Source organism: Heliangelus exortis, chromosome 6 (genome assembly GCF_036169615.1).
Source record: "Heliangelus exortis chromosome 6, bHelExo1.hap1, whole genome shotgun sequence".
NCBI classification, from domain to species: Eukaryota; Metazoa; Chordata; class Aves; order Apodiformes; family Trochilidae; genus Heliangelus; species Heliangelus exortis.
The window spans coordinates 22,285,562-22,302,459 of NC_092427.1; the positions used below are offsets into that span (position 1 = coordinate 22,285,562).

Genomic DNA, 16,898 nt, shown 5'->3' on the forward strand with positions numbered 1-16,898 from the left:
AGAGAGGTCTTTATACCAAAGAAGATATTTTTGAGGAAACAAAAAAAATTGTTCCTTTGAAATGTTGAGGAAGAAAGCTTCACTCTGAGTCTTGTCAAATTGCTACACAGCTGTTGGTATAATGTTGTTTGGGTTTTTTTGGCTAAGTTTGTAAATATGAACTTCCTTCCTCCTGCATTTATAATTAATCTAGCTGTATTCAGAATTTCTGATAAATCTCTTCCAGGTTTTTGTTGAGGGAGAGTACCTATGTAATGCTGAAAAACTTCAGCATGCAGTTTATATTTGCTTTTGAAATGGGTGACCTAATTTTTGGTGAACTAGATATAACCTCTTCCCCTAGTCCTGCCATAAGAATGTATGTCTAGAACAAGAGTTTGTCCTGGATTTATACAGCAGAAAAATATTAATCTGTGAGAATTCTTGACCAGAATACCAGTAATCCTGGGAGGAGGTCACTATGGTTAAGTTGCAATAGAACATATTACACAAACAGAACAGAAACTACTGTCCACTCAGCACATTTTTGAAGTGTATGTCAGGTATTCCTGCATTTGTTGTGTAGCTGTGTTTCCTGGTGCTTTACAGATTATACTGAAGGAAATGACAGCACTTGGCAATCAGCCTTGTGGACACAGGCTTAAATATTTTGGAAAGGAACTGAGATAGTATTTTGCCTTAGGGAAGCTTGGGGCATGGTTCCGAGTATGATGCAGATTCAATAGACATCACAGTATAAGCTTGTGTTTAGCCCTGTTTTTCTAAATAACTTTTAATGCTTAGAAAATGCAGCTAATTGTTTTCATAGGAGGACATAAATTTTTGTGTTCTCTGGAGAAAAACTGAGTTATGGTGTGTTGATAATAAGATAATACGTTTATAAAAGTCTTGGGTTTTTTATCTAGTGTATTATCAATAAATCTGTAAAAGTTGATGTTTCATTGTTTTTCTCTACTTAAAAAATATTTTGGTATTATTACATTTGGAGAACAGAAAGGTGAAGGAATTGAAATACCTGACTGGTTGAGAAAAGTAATCTGTAAGTTAGTCTTTCAAAGTTTTCCTTTTTTCCATTAAACTAATGAAAGAATGAGGCTTGATGGCTTCTTATATTAAGCTGCAATGGTAACAAGAGGCAGGAATGTTTGTTTCCTTGACAAACTGTTCCTTACATGAAGTTTTCTGTATGAGAAAACAGTAATTAATACAGTATATATATTTCTTGATCACCTGTAGAGCCAGGTATTGGGAAGACAAAGATCCTGATTTCAACGTCAACAAGCTGTTTGCACAGAGTATTTTGTTATGAGAAACCATAGCCACAACTGGGAGTATAGTTGGGTGGTACCATAGTTTGAGTACTGAGCTCTCTATTCCTACTAAAACCAAAAGTTTCCAAAATGTCATTTGATTTTGGGAAGGAAGCCTTGGGAGTGTGTGCTTATTATGAGGTGTGTCTGCTTGTGCTGCACAAGGACAATGGGAAGAGGTCAATCTTCCTTCACCAGGAAACAATACAGGGTGCTTCATATAAGAAAGATAATTTCAAACACCATAAAACAAAAAATTACCTGTAGTTGCAGTTAGGGATCTATTAGAAAACCTAAGGTATTGAGAGATCTACAGCAATGTTCTTGTAAGTACTCTAAAGGTCTAGGAGAAGACTTTTTGAAGTATTGTTCCAAAGGAATTTTCAAGTCATGACTCTGTCAGTGTTGGGAAAACATGAGAAAATTCTTATTTTGCCTGCGTTATTCCAGACTTAGCTTGGCACTGTTAATATGAGGTCATTACACAATTTTGGGTGCCCTTAGTATTCCTTCCTTGGAATCATGAGTGTGTGGGTTGTTTTGTTTTTTAAGTATGTTCAAGTATTCTTAAAAAATAAACTCAGTGGTGTTTCTGAAAATACTGTGGATGACATTAGCCATTTGTGCTAATATATTTTTGTTTTTTGAAAAAACGCCAACAAAATCCCGAAACACAGATGTAGTTATTAGCATGTAATAGTTTCTAAAGCACATACTGTAGCTGGAAGGCTGCAGAAGAATGTAGGAGGAAGGGTGCTCTGTTGTGTGTCTGAAGCTGGTCACCACATTTCTCTCCGTGCTGGCTGCAGAGTAGGAGGCAGTCAGCTGCCTGCTTCTGGTGCCAGCAGATTGTGTGTAACTTATCTGAATGAAGCCATATACAAACTGAAACAAATGGGAATTTGTCTATCATGGCTTAATTTTTCTGTGAAGACTGAAGAATGTTTATTACATTGGTAGTAGAGACAACCTGTGTCAGCTGCTCAATGTGTGCTTCAGGCAATGGAAAAATGAAGTGACTTTAAGGAGTTGGTAGGTAAATGACACAATTACAACTGTACCCAAATGAGATATTCACAGAATCATAGAATATCTCAAGTTGAAAGGGACCCATAAGGATCATAGATGCCAGCTCCCTGATGCTCACAGGGCTACCTAAAACTAAATCGTATGACTTAAGAGCATCATCCAGATGCCTCTTGAAGTATCAGGCTTGGTGCCATGAGCACTTCCTTGGGGAGCCTTTTTTGGTGACCACCTCAAGTCTCTCAGTGAAGAACCGTTTTTTAATGTTCAATCAGAACTTCCCCTGACACAGCTAGATACCATTTTTCATGTCATTTCTTCGTACCATTTCATGTAGCAAAGGAGTATTTTGCATAAGAATGCCTTATGTGTTCCTGATAACTTGGAAAAACTGTGATACAAATAAAGGCCCATTCAAGTGTAAGCACTTCCTTTCAAATTTTACTTTTTAGTGGAATTTGTGTTGTTACAAGTGTTCCTTTGTGTCATTAGTTGTTTGATGCATTTTAACAAATGTTTGAATGTTATGCATACCTATGGACTACTCTAGTGAATAGCTTGTGTTGGCAAAAGCATTTTTTTTATTTTAAGGTATTTTTAATATATTTTTAAATTATATGTATACACATATATATATTTATAAGCACAGGTGTGCTTACTGTGTTACCATTGAGATGGTTCAAAGGCCTTACATGAACATGTAAGATCCTGTGCTTGGGAAATTTTTTTAGTGTCCAGAACAGTATGACCAATGCTTTTAAACATTAAATGAAAAAGTGCAACAGGGAAGACACCATTTCTGTGTTCAGATTCTAATTTGAAAGCTCTCTGTAATGGCATAGGCATACTGTGTTTTCAAGTTTTGTGCCTCAGTGTTACAGTGTTAAGGCTGGAAATTTTCTGAATTCAGAATTATTAATGTATTTATGGATGGTAATACTCTACATTTTTTCCCCCAGATTGTTCCAGCTCCTGTTTAAATGTAGTCTTCTCTTGGGGTTAACCTGATACCTGAAAAGTACTAAAGCCTGAACTGGTTTAATGAAAACCACAAGCTTTAAATATGTTTGTAGCTATAAAGCATTTTATTTATTAACACGTGTCATCTTACTGAAGCCAAAATAAGGTCTTGGCTCCAGTATTTGTCCAGTCAAAGGGCAATCTATTTCTGCTTGCTAACTCAGCAGAAATATTATTTTGGGATTTGAAGTGCTCTGTGAATTTTCATGTGGTTTTGAAGGTTTAGCAGGTTCAGTGATGTGTTGGAGCAAAGTGCTAGTGGATGGATGGGAAGGAGTCATCTTTTTCTGGACAGCAGTGAGGTATTAGGCTGGCTCAAGCTTTAACATGCAACTTGTTTTAAGCTTTAGAAACAGGAGCTTGGACAGAAACATCAGGAAACTTCTTTGAAAAGGACTGTAGAAAGTTGGATCTGGAGGGAAGGAATTTTATTTTCATTGCTTCAGAGACAGGTAAATGCAAAGAAGATATCTATCCAAAATGTATTGATATTTTCATTCTTTTGTTTGTTTGTTTGTTTATAATATCCTGCAGTTCTTAAATGTTTATAACAATAATAAATTGCCTGAATTTCTCAAATACTTTATTAAAAATTAGTGTATATTTGCTAAGCTGATAGAGTTGTAGGTAGGTATGATGAATGAGTTGGTAGTGCAGAAAAGGGGCAAGGCTGCCCCTTTCACCACAGCATGTTCCTGAGAATAAGACTTGGGATTGGAAGCATCTTAACCTTTTAGTGCTCAGCTTCTTACTCTGAGCAGTTGGTATATTTATCCCAGGAGAGGATAGGAAGGAAGAGGGAGGAAGTGTGTGCTGGAACTCCTCCTTTCCTGTGTGACTGGAATTGTTGGGTATGTACAGCCCAGTGTGTGCTGGTGAATTTCTTTCTGAAGGGGCAAGCACAAATGATCTGCTACTCTCAGCGTATCACTACTTCCTCCTAGCTTTGCTTTTCCTGGGCAACTTGAATGTGGTCTGTGTGAACTACTTGGAAAGTAATTTCCCTGTCTGTCCTGAGAAACAGACAAGCTGAATTCACATAGTGTGTGGTGAAGCCCATGAGCCGTCCTGTAGACTACCATTCTTCTTGAAAGGTACAGGTATACTTGATATTTACAATTTGGTTGTGATAAGGAGGGTATTTGTCCCCCAAACTGATGAATACCATGGAGTATTTCATTCCTGTCCCTAAGAATCTCTGTTTCTTAGCATGCAGTTAGACAAATGTAGAGTATTTTAACCAAGAAACTTTTTGGAAAAAAATCTTGAAACTTCTGTTCATGAATAGCAGGATGGAGTCTGACTCGCGTGATTTATTTTTGTCCCCACAGTTGCAGTAGCAGCTCCAGTGTCTTTAGTTTTCATACACAAGAAAAGTTTCCTTCACTAAACTACCAAGTGTAGTGACAGAAATCTTAGGAGTTGTTTATGGAGTTTGGGTGCTGAGCTGTTTAGACAAGGCCTCTGCAGCTTAGGATCTGAACAGTGTTTCTTGGGAACACGGGGCTAATCCCATGAATTTTAATCTTTCCATTTTAAGTCTTCGTTAACAAGACCTGGCTGTCACCCCATCTTACTCAGTTGGTCTGCTGTGTACAAATTTTGTGTTCACTGCCTCAATAGCATGACTTATTTTCTTTTTTCTTTCTGCTACTGAGGCTGATTTTCTCTGCTTTTTCAGGAGTATGTGCTTCAAAACATAGATTCTATGATAAATATTTACATTTGGTCTGACTCTCTACAATAAAATTCTTGGTGGTTTGCATCAGTTGGTGCTTAACTGACGTTCAGACTGCTCTAACCATTGACATTACAAAACTTTTTCAAAATTTTTGTATGTTTAGGCTACTTTCTTGCTTCAGCTCCTTTTTTCCAGGGAATAGAGTCGAGAACTGGTGTTTTTCCACCCTTCCCTCTCTGCTGCCAAGATTTATTTAGAAACTGAAGTATTACAGCTTTTTCAGTATCAACATATGTCTTTAGAACACATCTTAAGTATGCAAAACTAATTTTAAAAAATTTTAAAAGTTTAATGAGGCTTATAAACTAGATTGAGGTCAGTGCTCAGTAGACAATCTTTTGATTCCTGTTAGCAGCCTGATACTGGTTTGTGTTATTATGTGGGCTTCTTGAGTTAAGATAATCAAGCCATACTTGCAGAGAAGGGATGTTGAGAGTAGAAGTGAAATGCCAAGTGAAAAAAATATTAAAGAGAAAAAATGCAGGGAGAAATATCAGTTTTATGGTTTTGTGTTATTATTTTTTTAATTTTTTTTTTTTTTTTGAAACCTCAAAGTTTTTCAGTGAAATACTGCTAAAATGGCAAGTAAGAATTAAGTTTTATTTTCAGCCTTTTTCAGTGATGAGCATGCCTTTCAGTATCAATTCACAGACCTTCTCTACAGCAGTTTGTGCAGGGTTTCCTAGAGAGTAGCAGTGGTGGAACTGCTTTTGTGGGTTGTTTTGTGGGTTGAGATCACTTCTGCAATGGCTTCTCTCTTATCTTTTGTACTGAAGAGCAGTGCCAAATGTAAGGCAAAAGTTTGCCTGGGTTTGTCAAAATACAATTTGGATTTTTCCAGTATCAACAAGGCGAGTTGCTCCTTCTGCATCAGGAAGTTGGCTTTTTGTCTTGTTAGAGCATATGAGGTGTATGGGGATCTCAAATTGTGCCAAATCACCTGCAAGACCCAAGGGAAGATGCTGCTAAACCCCTCTCTTGAAGCAGTTAGCTTCAGCTGCATTCTCTTTCAGCTGTGAGATTCATAAACATGTTTTTCTACTTACATCCATATTATGCAGAATTTGTCTATACTTTCCTCCTTTTCATGGTGTATATAGTTGTTCCCAAAGTTCATTGTGTGGCAAGGGTTATTTCAGCCAAATGTTTCACATCACTACCTACTGAGCAGTGTTGGTTTATTGACAAGTGATCTCCTCTTTCCTGTCACAGAAAACTGCCACATTCTTCCTAACTTCCAGCTTTTCTTTTTCAGTTTTGACTGTTAGGATTAATCTCTGTCCAGTGCCATGCATCAGTCTTTCTCCTGGACTAAAAACCTCTCCTCTATGCAGTACTTCCAAGCCTCCCACAAGGCACTGCTTTTCACTGAAAAAAACCTCTCCTTACATAGTATCTCTTTATTTTCTGGTGACATCATGGTGCAGTACTGTACACCCATTTTTTTCCCCCTCCATCAGAGTGGTTGTCTTCATCTGCCTCACACCTCAAGTAGCCACATTATGTAGAGGTTGGTGATGAAAAAGAGTGATGAGGATAGAGAGGGAGAGTTTATGTCCCTAGATGCAGTGTGCGTTGAAGGATTAAAGTTGACTGCCAATTCAGATATCTAAAAATCTTCTTTCTTGTGATTTAAAATATAAGTTAGCCTGTTGTCTAGATATGTTTATTTTTTGGTTTAAGCCAGTGTTGCTGCTCTTTCACTCGACTTCTTAGGAGTGGATTTAAAGTAAATCGGATGCTCTCTAATTGGAATATATTTTTTCCTTCTTTGATAATCTTTCAGCCATATAATTATTTCTCCACTTTTCCTCTAAACACTTTTTTTTTTTTCAGTTGGTGTTTTCTTAAGGTCATGTTTTGTAATGGGTAGCCGTAAACACCAAAATGTGTTGACTTATATGTGCTAAGAATGAAGCACTGATGTACTTAAGTATATCAAACACTTATTTGTGGTTTCTCTGAAAAATATACAGTTCTGTGTTTTGATTTATTTATTTAATTTTATATTATTACTTTCTGGAAATGGTAGTTCCAGCTATAGTGAAATGCATCTCTTCAGGATGACTTAATTCTCACCAGAAATCAATATCCAACCTGCTGCAGCTGAGGTTAGTGTAAAGAATAAATACAGTGATATGAAAGTTTTATATAAAAGCAACCTGTAAAGAATGTTGTTTATTTATCATAGCTAAAGCTTGTGTATTTTTTAAACCAGGCTTCATAGGGTATCACTGTGTCCTTATAGAAAGGGATTTGGCAACTTGTGAATGTAGGTATTACTCACATCATACAGATTGCCAGTGTCTGGTGTGCTATCTTAAGTAAGTATTGGCATCATGATTATTTCTAATCTTTGAGGGGATACTTTGAGCAAAAACATTTTCAACTGTACTAAAGCATGGAGTACTTCAGAGTTTTAGGAGTGAATACTCTTACCTGCACTATAATTTGACCTGAGACCTAAATGATTTTCTTACAGCTCTCTCCTGGTTGGTTTGATCCTTCATGGGTGCCATCTTAGATGAGCTCTATGAGGAAGTCCAGGTTCTTCAGATAGATGGCAGCTTAATTTTGCTTCCTTGTAGTTGGATTACAACCTAGTATATCTCTAAAAAATTATTTCTTTGGGTATTTATTCCTGGTAGAAAAAGACCCAGTACAGGCACAATTGACCTGTCTGTAAAGAAATATGAATTTTGTAGTGATTGGTTGGCAAGTACTTCTTCCTTTCCAAAGTGAAGGATGAGCCTAAAAGTCCCACTGTCAGCTTGGTGATTGTTATTATTGGGCCACAGTTACAAGAATATCTGGGTATTTCCTGGGACCTATGCATAAGGCCAAATAGTATTACAAAATTCAATGCTATTCTTAATCTGCTGATGGAGGAGAGAGACTTGACATGATCTTTTCCTGGAGCGGATGAATTTTCAAGATTCAAGTAAGCTCATAAAAATTGATTTACACTTTGCCTTCTAGTGCTTTTCTGGATTGAAGATCTACAGAGTAGTGTGGTAGACTGGGTAACTGTGGAGCTGTCATTCAGGAAGTGAAGTGACCACAATGTCAGTCTCACCTGCTTCTATTATGTTATTAAATTAGTGCTTATTTTAGTGTTGGTAGCAAAGCAGTTAACTTCATATGCCACAGACAAGTCCTTTTTAGCACCCATTAGGTTTAACTGCATGTCAACAAAGCCATTCTTTCATGCTGTGTCTCATATATGTGTTATTTGAGACATCCTTTCCTACAGAGAACACATTCCTTCATGCAGTCTCGTGCATCTTGGTTCAGTCACCTGCTGATCCTGAATGAAGATGTTTGTTACCTTTCCTTACCAATCACACTGATGTAGAAGTATCTCTTTTTTAATAGCCTGTAAATAGAATGCTCAATGAAACCAGCATTTTGAATAGCAAGGACAGGGATGGGTCTGTATGCTGCCTGAGAAGGGAAAAAAGTAGACCTGGATCACAAAAAGATGTATGGCTTGTGTGTCAATTGACTCTGAAGTTTGTTGTGTGGCCCTCCTATGAAATAAGATTGCCTTAAGTTTCTTGTGTTATTGCTTGGTTTTGATTTTTTTTGTCTTTGATTATAATTCAGTCAACATTAGCAGCTATAGAGGAAAGAAAGGACCAAATGAGACATAACTGGATTAGGTGTCATTTGAGTTGAAGAATGTGTTGAACCTTTTGGATCATCATTTGGACTGTTACCAGTAGTACATCTGAAAATGTCCTCATTGTGAAATAGAATCCTTTAGTTGATTATATAAAATACCATCATGTTTCTGTATTGGCTTATTACTCAGATTTTATGTTCTGTTGTTATGTGCAAAATGTTGTTAAAGGTACACTTATGAATGTAGCCAATTTTCTGTGTTTAGATCATAGATTGGAATAGACCCCTAGGATCATCCTGTCCAATCCTTCTAATGTTACTGTTTATATGATGTCTCAGTACCCCATTGAGCTGAGACTACAAGCTTTCCACTTGTAGTGGTGATGGTGGGGTGATCATTGCCATTTTGGATCATTCAGTCTGGGTCCCTCAGTTTAAAGCACACCTCACCAGGCTGCCCAGTTGGTACTGGTGTGCCACTCCCAAGGTCATCTCCAGTAAGCCCAGCTTTATCTCCACCCCCTTGGAGTTTAAATGCCTTCCTATGAGTGATCCTGGCTCCTGAGACAGGATATTTTTCCTGCTTTGAGATAGGTGTGTTGTCCCATGTTATGGGTAAGCCTACCAATACTATTCTGTTTTTCCAAACCATGAAGTTTGTTTTGTATTCATTGCCTTGGCTCTTATCTGTAAAGTGGAAGTCTTCCTTCATTATTGCAACGTCTGATACAGTTTTGATGGTAAACGCATACCAGGATGCCAAATGCTTACATTTTTACTTGAATTATTAAGCCCTTGGGAAGTTTTGGTAAAAGTTTGGACATCTAAATTATTAATTTCTTTTTATACAAGCCTCAGTGGAGCTTCAAGCTGGCTAATCAGTATATGTGAGTCTAAGCACATCATTAGGAGATGTGCATTTCTGGATCTCATACACTTTGTGTGCTCTGGAGACAAAAGTATTGCCTATACTGCCCTTAGCATTCTCATATCATTTGCAGCTGTGTATTAGGTTAATAACTGTAACTGAATTGAATATTATGCTTCACAAATAGCATGAGTTGCTTGCAGTAATCAGTCATGTTTGTCTGCTTGGTTCAGGAAACGGGACACAATGTTAGCTAAAGCCCCTTTTCAAGGCAACATCTATTTGGTTGGATATGAGACTGGCAGAGAAATATATTGGAATATACTGGAAACCTTTATGGTTTTACTGTTTGCCTTCTCAGTAGTGAACATTTAAAAGACAATTAGATTCTTTAGTAGATGTTTCTGTAATTTTGGTGCAGGGTTTGTTGTTTTTTGGTTTTTTCCCTTTTTCCAAAATTTTGCAATTTAGCTCTCCAAGCTTTTAAACAAAGAGGAGGTGGATAGGTGGGTTTTAGAACTAAGGATGATGATGTAAACATTCTAGTATCTTCAGTTTGTTTACTTCAGGAAATTGTGGGTGCTTGTGTCAACTAAATTTAGAATGAGGGCATACAAGTTTTGACTAAATAATCAGGGAGTTGATAGCTGCGGTGATGCATATATGAATATGGAGAAGTGTTTTTCTATTTCTTTATGCTGCTAGCCAAAAAGAACTTTGTTCTTTGATATTTTTCCTGTCTCTGAAGGGTCCAGTGTTGTCATAACCCTGCTTAACATTTGCTTCATTCTACTGAATCTGTGGAAGACCAGGGAGCAGCAACTGTAGTATGTTTGACTTTCCTGGTTAGAATCTCGGGTTGGACACTGGTGTAATCTGAAAAGCATAACAGTGCTGCCATGAACTGTACTGTGGTTTAGAAACCTGTATTGACTGCATACAGCAATGATGTATTTTGGGGGATTCCAGAAGCAGTGAGATTGCTTTGTTATAATCTGATATCTGATTCAGACTTATCTTCTTCCAGTTGCTTTTTCAAACAGTTGTTTCATTAGCAGTTGTTAAACTTCATGTAAGTTATGTGTTCAGTTGTGTTGCTATAAATAGTTTTATTACAAACTTAGAGATGATATGAAGAAAAATATTTCTAAGAACTCAGTGAAAAGATTAGTTTTTGACTGGGCTTTAAATACAAAAAGCTAGAGGCAAAGGCAGGTTCTTTTACAGGCATGTGCTTAATTTTAGGAGTAGTGTTAGAAGTCATGCTGTGCATATTTGAATAACTTACTTTCAGTAGCTTCTAATTGGTCTTTTATTGAAACTGTTAACATGTCTGCAATTCAAAGCATGCATTTTCAGACAGTTTTCTGTGTTTTCAAGGGTACGTTCTCTCATGTCACACAGTTCAGCAAGGGAGGGAATACTGTGAGCTTTTCAGTTTTGCGTCTCCCAACTAAACTTGAAAATAAAATCTTACGGTGAGGACGTCTGCAGCCCCCACCAGCTGCCTGATATAAATTAGAAGACCTGAAAATTGCATATTGCATGTATGAAAAAAACAATGTTGCATTCTGCTTTTAAAACTTTTTTACATGTTCTGTAATGTTTACGTGTTCGGTAACTGTCTCTCCAGTTTCTTTGAATAAGTCTTTAATATTTCGTATTCTGCTCTCAACTTCTGTTTGAAGAACAGGCTTAATTGCTAAAGTCCAGTGTTCTGTTTTGATTTTGAAAAACAGCTTGAACAACTCCATGGGCATAAACATTTGTTCGTTCCTTTTTGTCACCCTAGTTCCAAATTTTTACTAATGAGTTTATTTTAAGAAATAAGTAAGGAATTAAATAAAGTCAGTTTTCCAACGAAATGCTGAGTTCCTTGCTTCCTTGCTAGTTGGAATGCAATTGAGTTTGGCAGGACAGATCAATTGAATTATGCCAAGTAATGTGTTTATGTAAAAAAAACTTCATTAGTGAGCTGGGGAGAGAGGGAAGGGAGGGCAGGAAACAGTAGACTTGAATCAAAGGTTGTCACATTCCCTAATAATCCACTGACCCAATACATTAGTAACTATGAATGTTTTATACACCTTAATTATATCTTCAATCTGTTGATCTGTGATTAGGTGAAACTGTTTCTTTCTTGGATCTTAGCTTGAGACAGACAGATACTCCTGTCCACAGGACCTCCTGTCCACAGAGGTCACCCACTGTATTTCTGGATATGTGACTCTCTTAATGTGTGCAAGGCATAGATCTGATGTTTTTGCATTTTAAATTGTATTGAATAAATAGGTTTTCCTGTTTAGAATGGTACAAAAGAATGCACAGACATTACTCAATTTCTAAAATGTGGCAACAGATGCTATCTTTATAAAATACAGAAATGTAGAATTTTAACTATGAAAACCATTGCCTGAATAATTTCAGAAATGTGAGGTTATTGCTTGTAAAAGGCTTTACTTACGTGGCTGAAGCTTTATCTTTTATCAGATATTCAATGTGTTTTCACCAAGCCTGGAAGACCTGAAGCGTGGTTTGAAAACAGAAAAACAAAACTCAGTTTGCTCAAAATAATACATTGAAGGAGGCTTTCACTTGACATAAAATTTTTATTCGGAACGTTTTGAAGGTGAATTTTTTCCCTGACAGATTTGTACATCGGTCTCTGAATTTGAGAGGTCTTGGAATGTCTGTATGCTATAGGAGCCTTGGCATGTGTTCAACTACTACCTATGCTATTTGAAACTAAAAGAAAACAAATGCTCTTTTGTTTAGGTTTTAATCTAGATTACTTTTTTCTTAAACAGGGCTATATGACGTTGGATAATATGGAAAAAATTTACCATAACTTTCTAATCCTCCTCCAAATCTCTTTTTTAGTGGTTAATTTCAGAATGTTTTATGCATATTAAGAAGAAACATGAAAAGAAAGTAAATAATCTGCACTGTATCATTGGCTTAATGTGCTGCAGTTTTAAATTCAAGGAAGAAATATTGGTGTCAGTTATAGCATAAGTCTTTCTTGGTTTTCCCTTAAAAACATGCTAGATTTGATTGGGCCCAGTTATGTGGACAAAAATATTAATATGAACAAAATTTATGTGCCCAAGCTACCTTTTTTCATTTACCAGAATTTTAAGAAGATAAATAGACATGTGGATATGAACTTTGGTTGTCAGTTTTGTAGAAGGATTTCAATTTTTTTTTCTGTGTAAGTAACCTTATTTTTTTTTAATCAGTCAGGTGAACAAGTATCAGAGGTGAACACCTCCTAGAATTTTATTTGCCTCTTACTATGTGTGCACATGATGTTTATGTGCTCGTGTGGTATAGTGCTGTAGGGTTCTGTCACATACAGCTTCTTAAATGGGAATGGGTACTGACATGGGGACACTGGTCACAAATGGAATAACAACTCTGATTTCCAAACCAACTACAGAGTGTGTTTTCCAGACGGGAGTCTGCTATATAGTTCCTTTTCCTTCTTGAGGCTAGGATTTAAAATGCAAAAATGGTTACTTTTTCAGATTGTTTTGATGTTTATTTCCTACTGCATCCCTATAATAGATTTCTAACAAATTCCATTGTTGTTTTTAGTAACATTCTTAATTCATTAACAAGTATAAGCTTGTAGAAGCTTGAGTTTAATAAGAAAGACTGGGGGTGAAAACATCAGCTGCCTGAAAGAAAGGTGGTTTGTTTTCATTTGGGGGTTTCATGATGTCAGTTTGTTCTAATTCAAAATGCTTATTACAATGTTTCTGATATTAAAATGAATTAACATGTTGTTGCTGGCCTTTTAAGTACATTGGTGTTTCCAGTTAGACTCAGAATTCTATTTTTGTTTCTCTGATAATCTTCCTGCTATTTATTGTGGTATAGACAAACCTGTGGTCTGATTCTTTTATAACTACTCCTTTCTATGCATTGTTTTCATTCTAAGGAAATAGTGTTTTCAACATAAGGAAAACTTCCTGTTGTCTTGTACTGTGTTGATTTAAGGTAGGAACTGAAAGTTCTTAAAGTGCAAGTCAGACATACACTTGATTATAGTTTACCTCTGTCCCAAAGCTGTTGCTTTCTGATGACAGCAGTTTGTTGATTGCAGAATTCTGTGACTGTATCTTTTATTGGAAGTGTCAAAATGGTGTATCTGAAGCTTTATTCTTAAATTTTCATCTTGCTTCATGTGTTCTGGTAACATCAGCTCATGCTTGTCCTGCTGTACTGAAAGATACAATGGCTTGCAATCAGCTTGAAAGAGTAAATGTAAATTATTGGAAATGTTTTTCCTTACAGTGGCATTAAAATAGTAGTTCTTATTAAAAGTTATGATTAAATGTTGCAACTGTTGACTTCTGATGAAGGCCTCACTAATTTTTTCATAAAGTAATATTAGAATACTATGATTCATGCATCTAGAGGTGAAAAAAAACCCTAATTAACTGTTTTGGAAACTTAGCAATCAACTTAAAGCAATTATAGCTCTGCCTGTTTAAATAGCACTTCAAACAGATAAAGTTGCCTGCAGTCCATAGTAGAAAATGGAATAGTACACAGACCCCACTTTAGTGCATGGAATATGGAAGAATATACCATGTTGCTGCTGTATTTTATGTAGGTATCCCAGAATGATTTTGCTTATTTCTATTAAGTTCTATTCTGACATACACTGGAAGAAATTAGAAGGTGTGGTGTTGATAAAAAAACTTGAACTCTAAAATTACTTTGGAACTTCACATGGTATGGGGTGAGCATAACCAAGGGTTACTTAAACTCTGCTACCCTGCAAATGCTATGGTAATGAAGTGGCTTTGTGATGCCACACTAGAACAGTCACTCCTTTTCCATTTCTTCTATCTTTAGTTCTAAATTACTCCTCAAAAAAACAAACAAACAAAGAAAAAACAACAAACCCACACACAAAAACACTAAGCAAAACTAACACAAAAGAAATCCAACCCAACTTGTGCTATTTTCCCTTCTTGTTGTAAAAAAAAGAAAAAGGACCTTGTCATTAGAAAGGTGGGATGATTCCCAGCTAGGTCATGGTTTTCTAAAGCATGATGCATGTTTGCTGTGATCAAGAATAGTGAGAGAGAAAATGGCTTGAGAAAAGGAAAACTTCAAGCTTTTTAGTTGGAATGTGCCCTCTTCCTGACCTGTTACTGAGTTCTTACGTCACAAAGTTCAGATACTGTCATTTAAGCATCTTGTTGCTGCCATAATTTATTGAATTAGTCCTTTAATTAAAGTCCTTTGGGATATCACCTTCCAGTAGCAGACTTAACCATGCCAGGTTAGCTTAACATTGTTGCCCCTTTTAGAGTAAGCAGCTACATTCCACAAAAGTAAAGTCTCAGTAGGAGACTGAAGCAGCTCGGCTTAGAGCAACTGGATGGGACTATCTTGCATCTGTAGGAGATCTCCTGTTCTCTGTTTTTTTAGGGAACAGAGAAATATAAGCAATATATAAATAGAAGGAAAGGCTGGTTTTAAATCATGGTGGGTTTTAGCATGGATTATTGTCATAGAAAGTAAAAAACTATTGAACAGTTTTTCTCCAAGACAATCTTTATTATCTTTTGTAACATCTCTCACCAGGTGAACTCTGCAACACTGTTTTTCAGACGAAGATTTGTCATTTTCTGAAGAATAGCATTTAGAAAGCTTGCTTTTATATCTATGAAGTATAAGCCTGTGTTTTCTAAAAGCTATGTAGCAAATTATTACATAGCCCACGAGTTGACCAAATCAAGGTGTACAGCACACCATGAATTTTCTTTGTAGCAAGACGAACCTCTTCTATGGGTGTGGTGCTCCAAGGTCCAACCAGGTGTCCCAGTAGAATCTCACGAATGGTGCTCTGACCAGCCTGGATCGGGGCTACTGCTCCAAAAGGTGGCTAAACCAGCCCCCTGGCTTCCCCAGGTGTGAGCTTTTATTGGCCCCCTAATCCTGCTCCTGCGCAGTAGGGGCCTGCCCTAATTAGGCACAGGGGGGCTTAACACAAGGTCAGGCCCACTATCTGGCAATTAGTGGCACCTGGTTGCCTCATGTCACTACAGCTCTTGGTGGTAATCTCTTCTCATGGCTCCTGGATGTCCATAGGACATCTGTAGGATTTGCTGTTCCATGGTTGGTGATCATTCCCAAGTTGTTGCTTGTGATGTTTTTCCCCCCAAGTGTGTAAATTTTAATTTTGAACCAGAACCTGCATTTAACAGTGTTGATATACCCCAGAGAGTACGTGGGGGGGGGAGGAGAACCTCCCTTGAACTGCTGGACACACTCTTCTTATTGCACCCAGCCTTCTTGGCCATGGGACATCACTGTCCATGGATAACTCACTGTCCACCAGTACTCCACGGCTCTTCTCTACGGAACTGCATTCCAGCAGGTCAACCCCTAATCTGTACTGGTGCATGTGTCATTCCTCCCCAGGTGCAGGACTCTACACTTACTCTTGTTGAACCTCATTAGGTCCCCTTCTGCCCAGCTCCCCAGTCTCTCCAGATCTTGCTGAGTGGCTGCAAAGCCTCCTGGTGCATCCTCCCAGTTTTCAATCATCAGCAAACTTCCTGAGGATACACTCTGTCCTCTCATCCAGGAAATTGATGATGATGTTGAATAAGACTGGACTCAGTATTGACCCTTGGGGAACACCTCTAGTCATAGGTCTCCAAGTGGACTCTGCACCACTGATCATGACCCTCTGAACTCTTTTGTTGAGTTCTCAGTCCATCTCACCACCCACTCTTCTAACACACACTTCTAACCTTACCCACAAAGATGTTATGGAAGGCAGTGTCAAAAGCCTTGCTAAAAGTAAAGATAGACAGCATCCACTGCTCTCCCTGCACCTACCCATTCAGTCACACCATCATACAAGATTTGTCAAACATGATGTCCCCTTGGTAAATCCATCCTGACTACTCCTGGTAAACTTTTCTTCCATGAACCTCCAGATGACCTCCAGAATGAGCTGCTCCATCACCTTTCCAGGGATGGAGGTGAGGCTGACTGGTCTGTAGTTTCTTGGATGTTCCTTCTTGGTTCTTTTTGAAGATTGAAGTGACGTTGGCTTTCCTGCAGTCCCCAGGCACCTCTCCTGTTTTCCAGCATCTTTCAAAAATGATGGAGAGTGGTAGAGCAACAACATCATCCAGCTCTCATCACTCATGGGTGCATCCCATTGGGACCCATGGACTTGTGTACCTTCAGTTTACCCAAATGATCTCTAACCCAATCCTCACTGACCAATGGAGAGTCTTCCTTCCTTCAGTTTTTCTTTCTTACTTCCAGGGTC

The 16,898-nt window shown here is 37.6% G+C and overlaps 1 protein-coding gene across 5 annotated transcripts in view; it reads left to right on the forward strand.

The window, feature by feature from the left end:
• RAPH1 (Ras association (RalGDS/AF-6) and pleckstrin homology domains 1) overlaps positions 1-16,898 on the forward strand; it is an 84,266-nt gene that overhangs the window by 15,468 nt on the left and 51,900 nt on the right. Inside the window, exon 1 of one of the 5 annotated variants that reach the window (XM_071747148.1) lies at positions 3,669-3,808. The exons of the other annotated variants lie outside the window; for them this stretch is intronic. The gene's annotated coding sequence lies outside the window, so the exon portion shown is untranslated. Of the gene's footprint in view, positions 1-3,668; positions 3,809-16,898 lie in introns of those variants that run through there. 5 annotated transcript variants of the gene reach the window in all.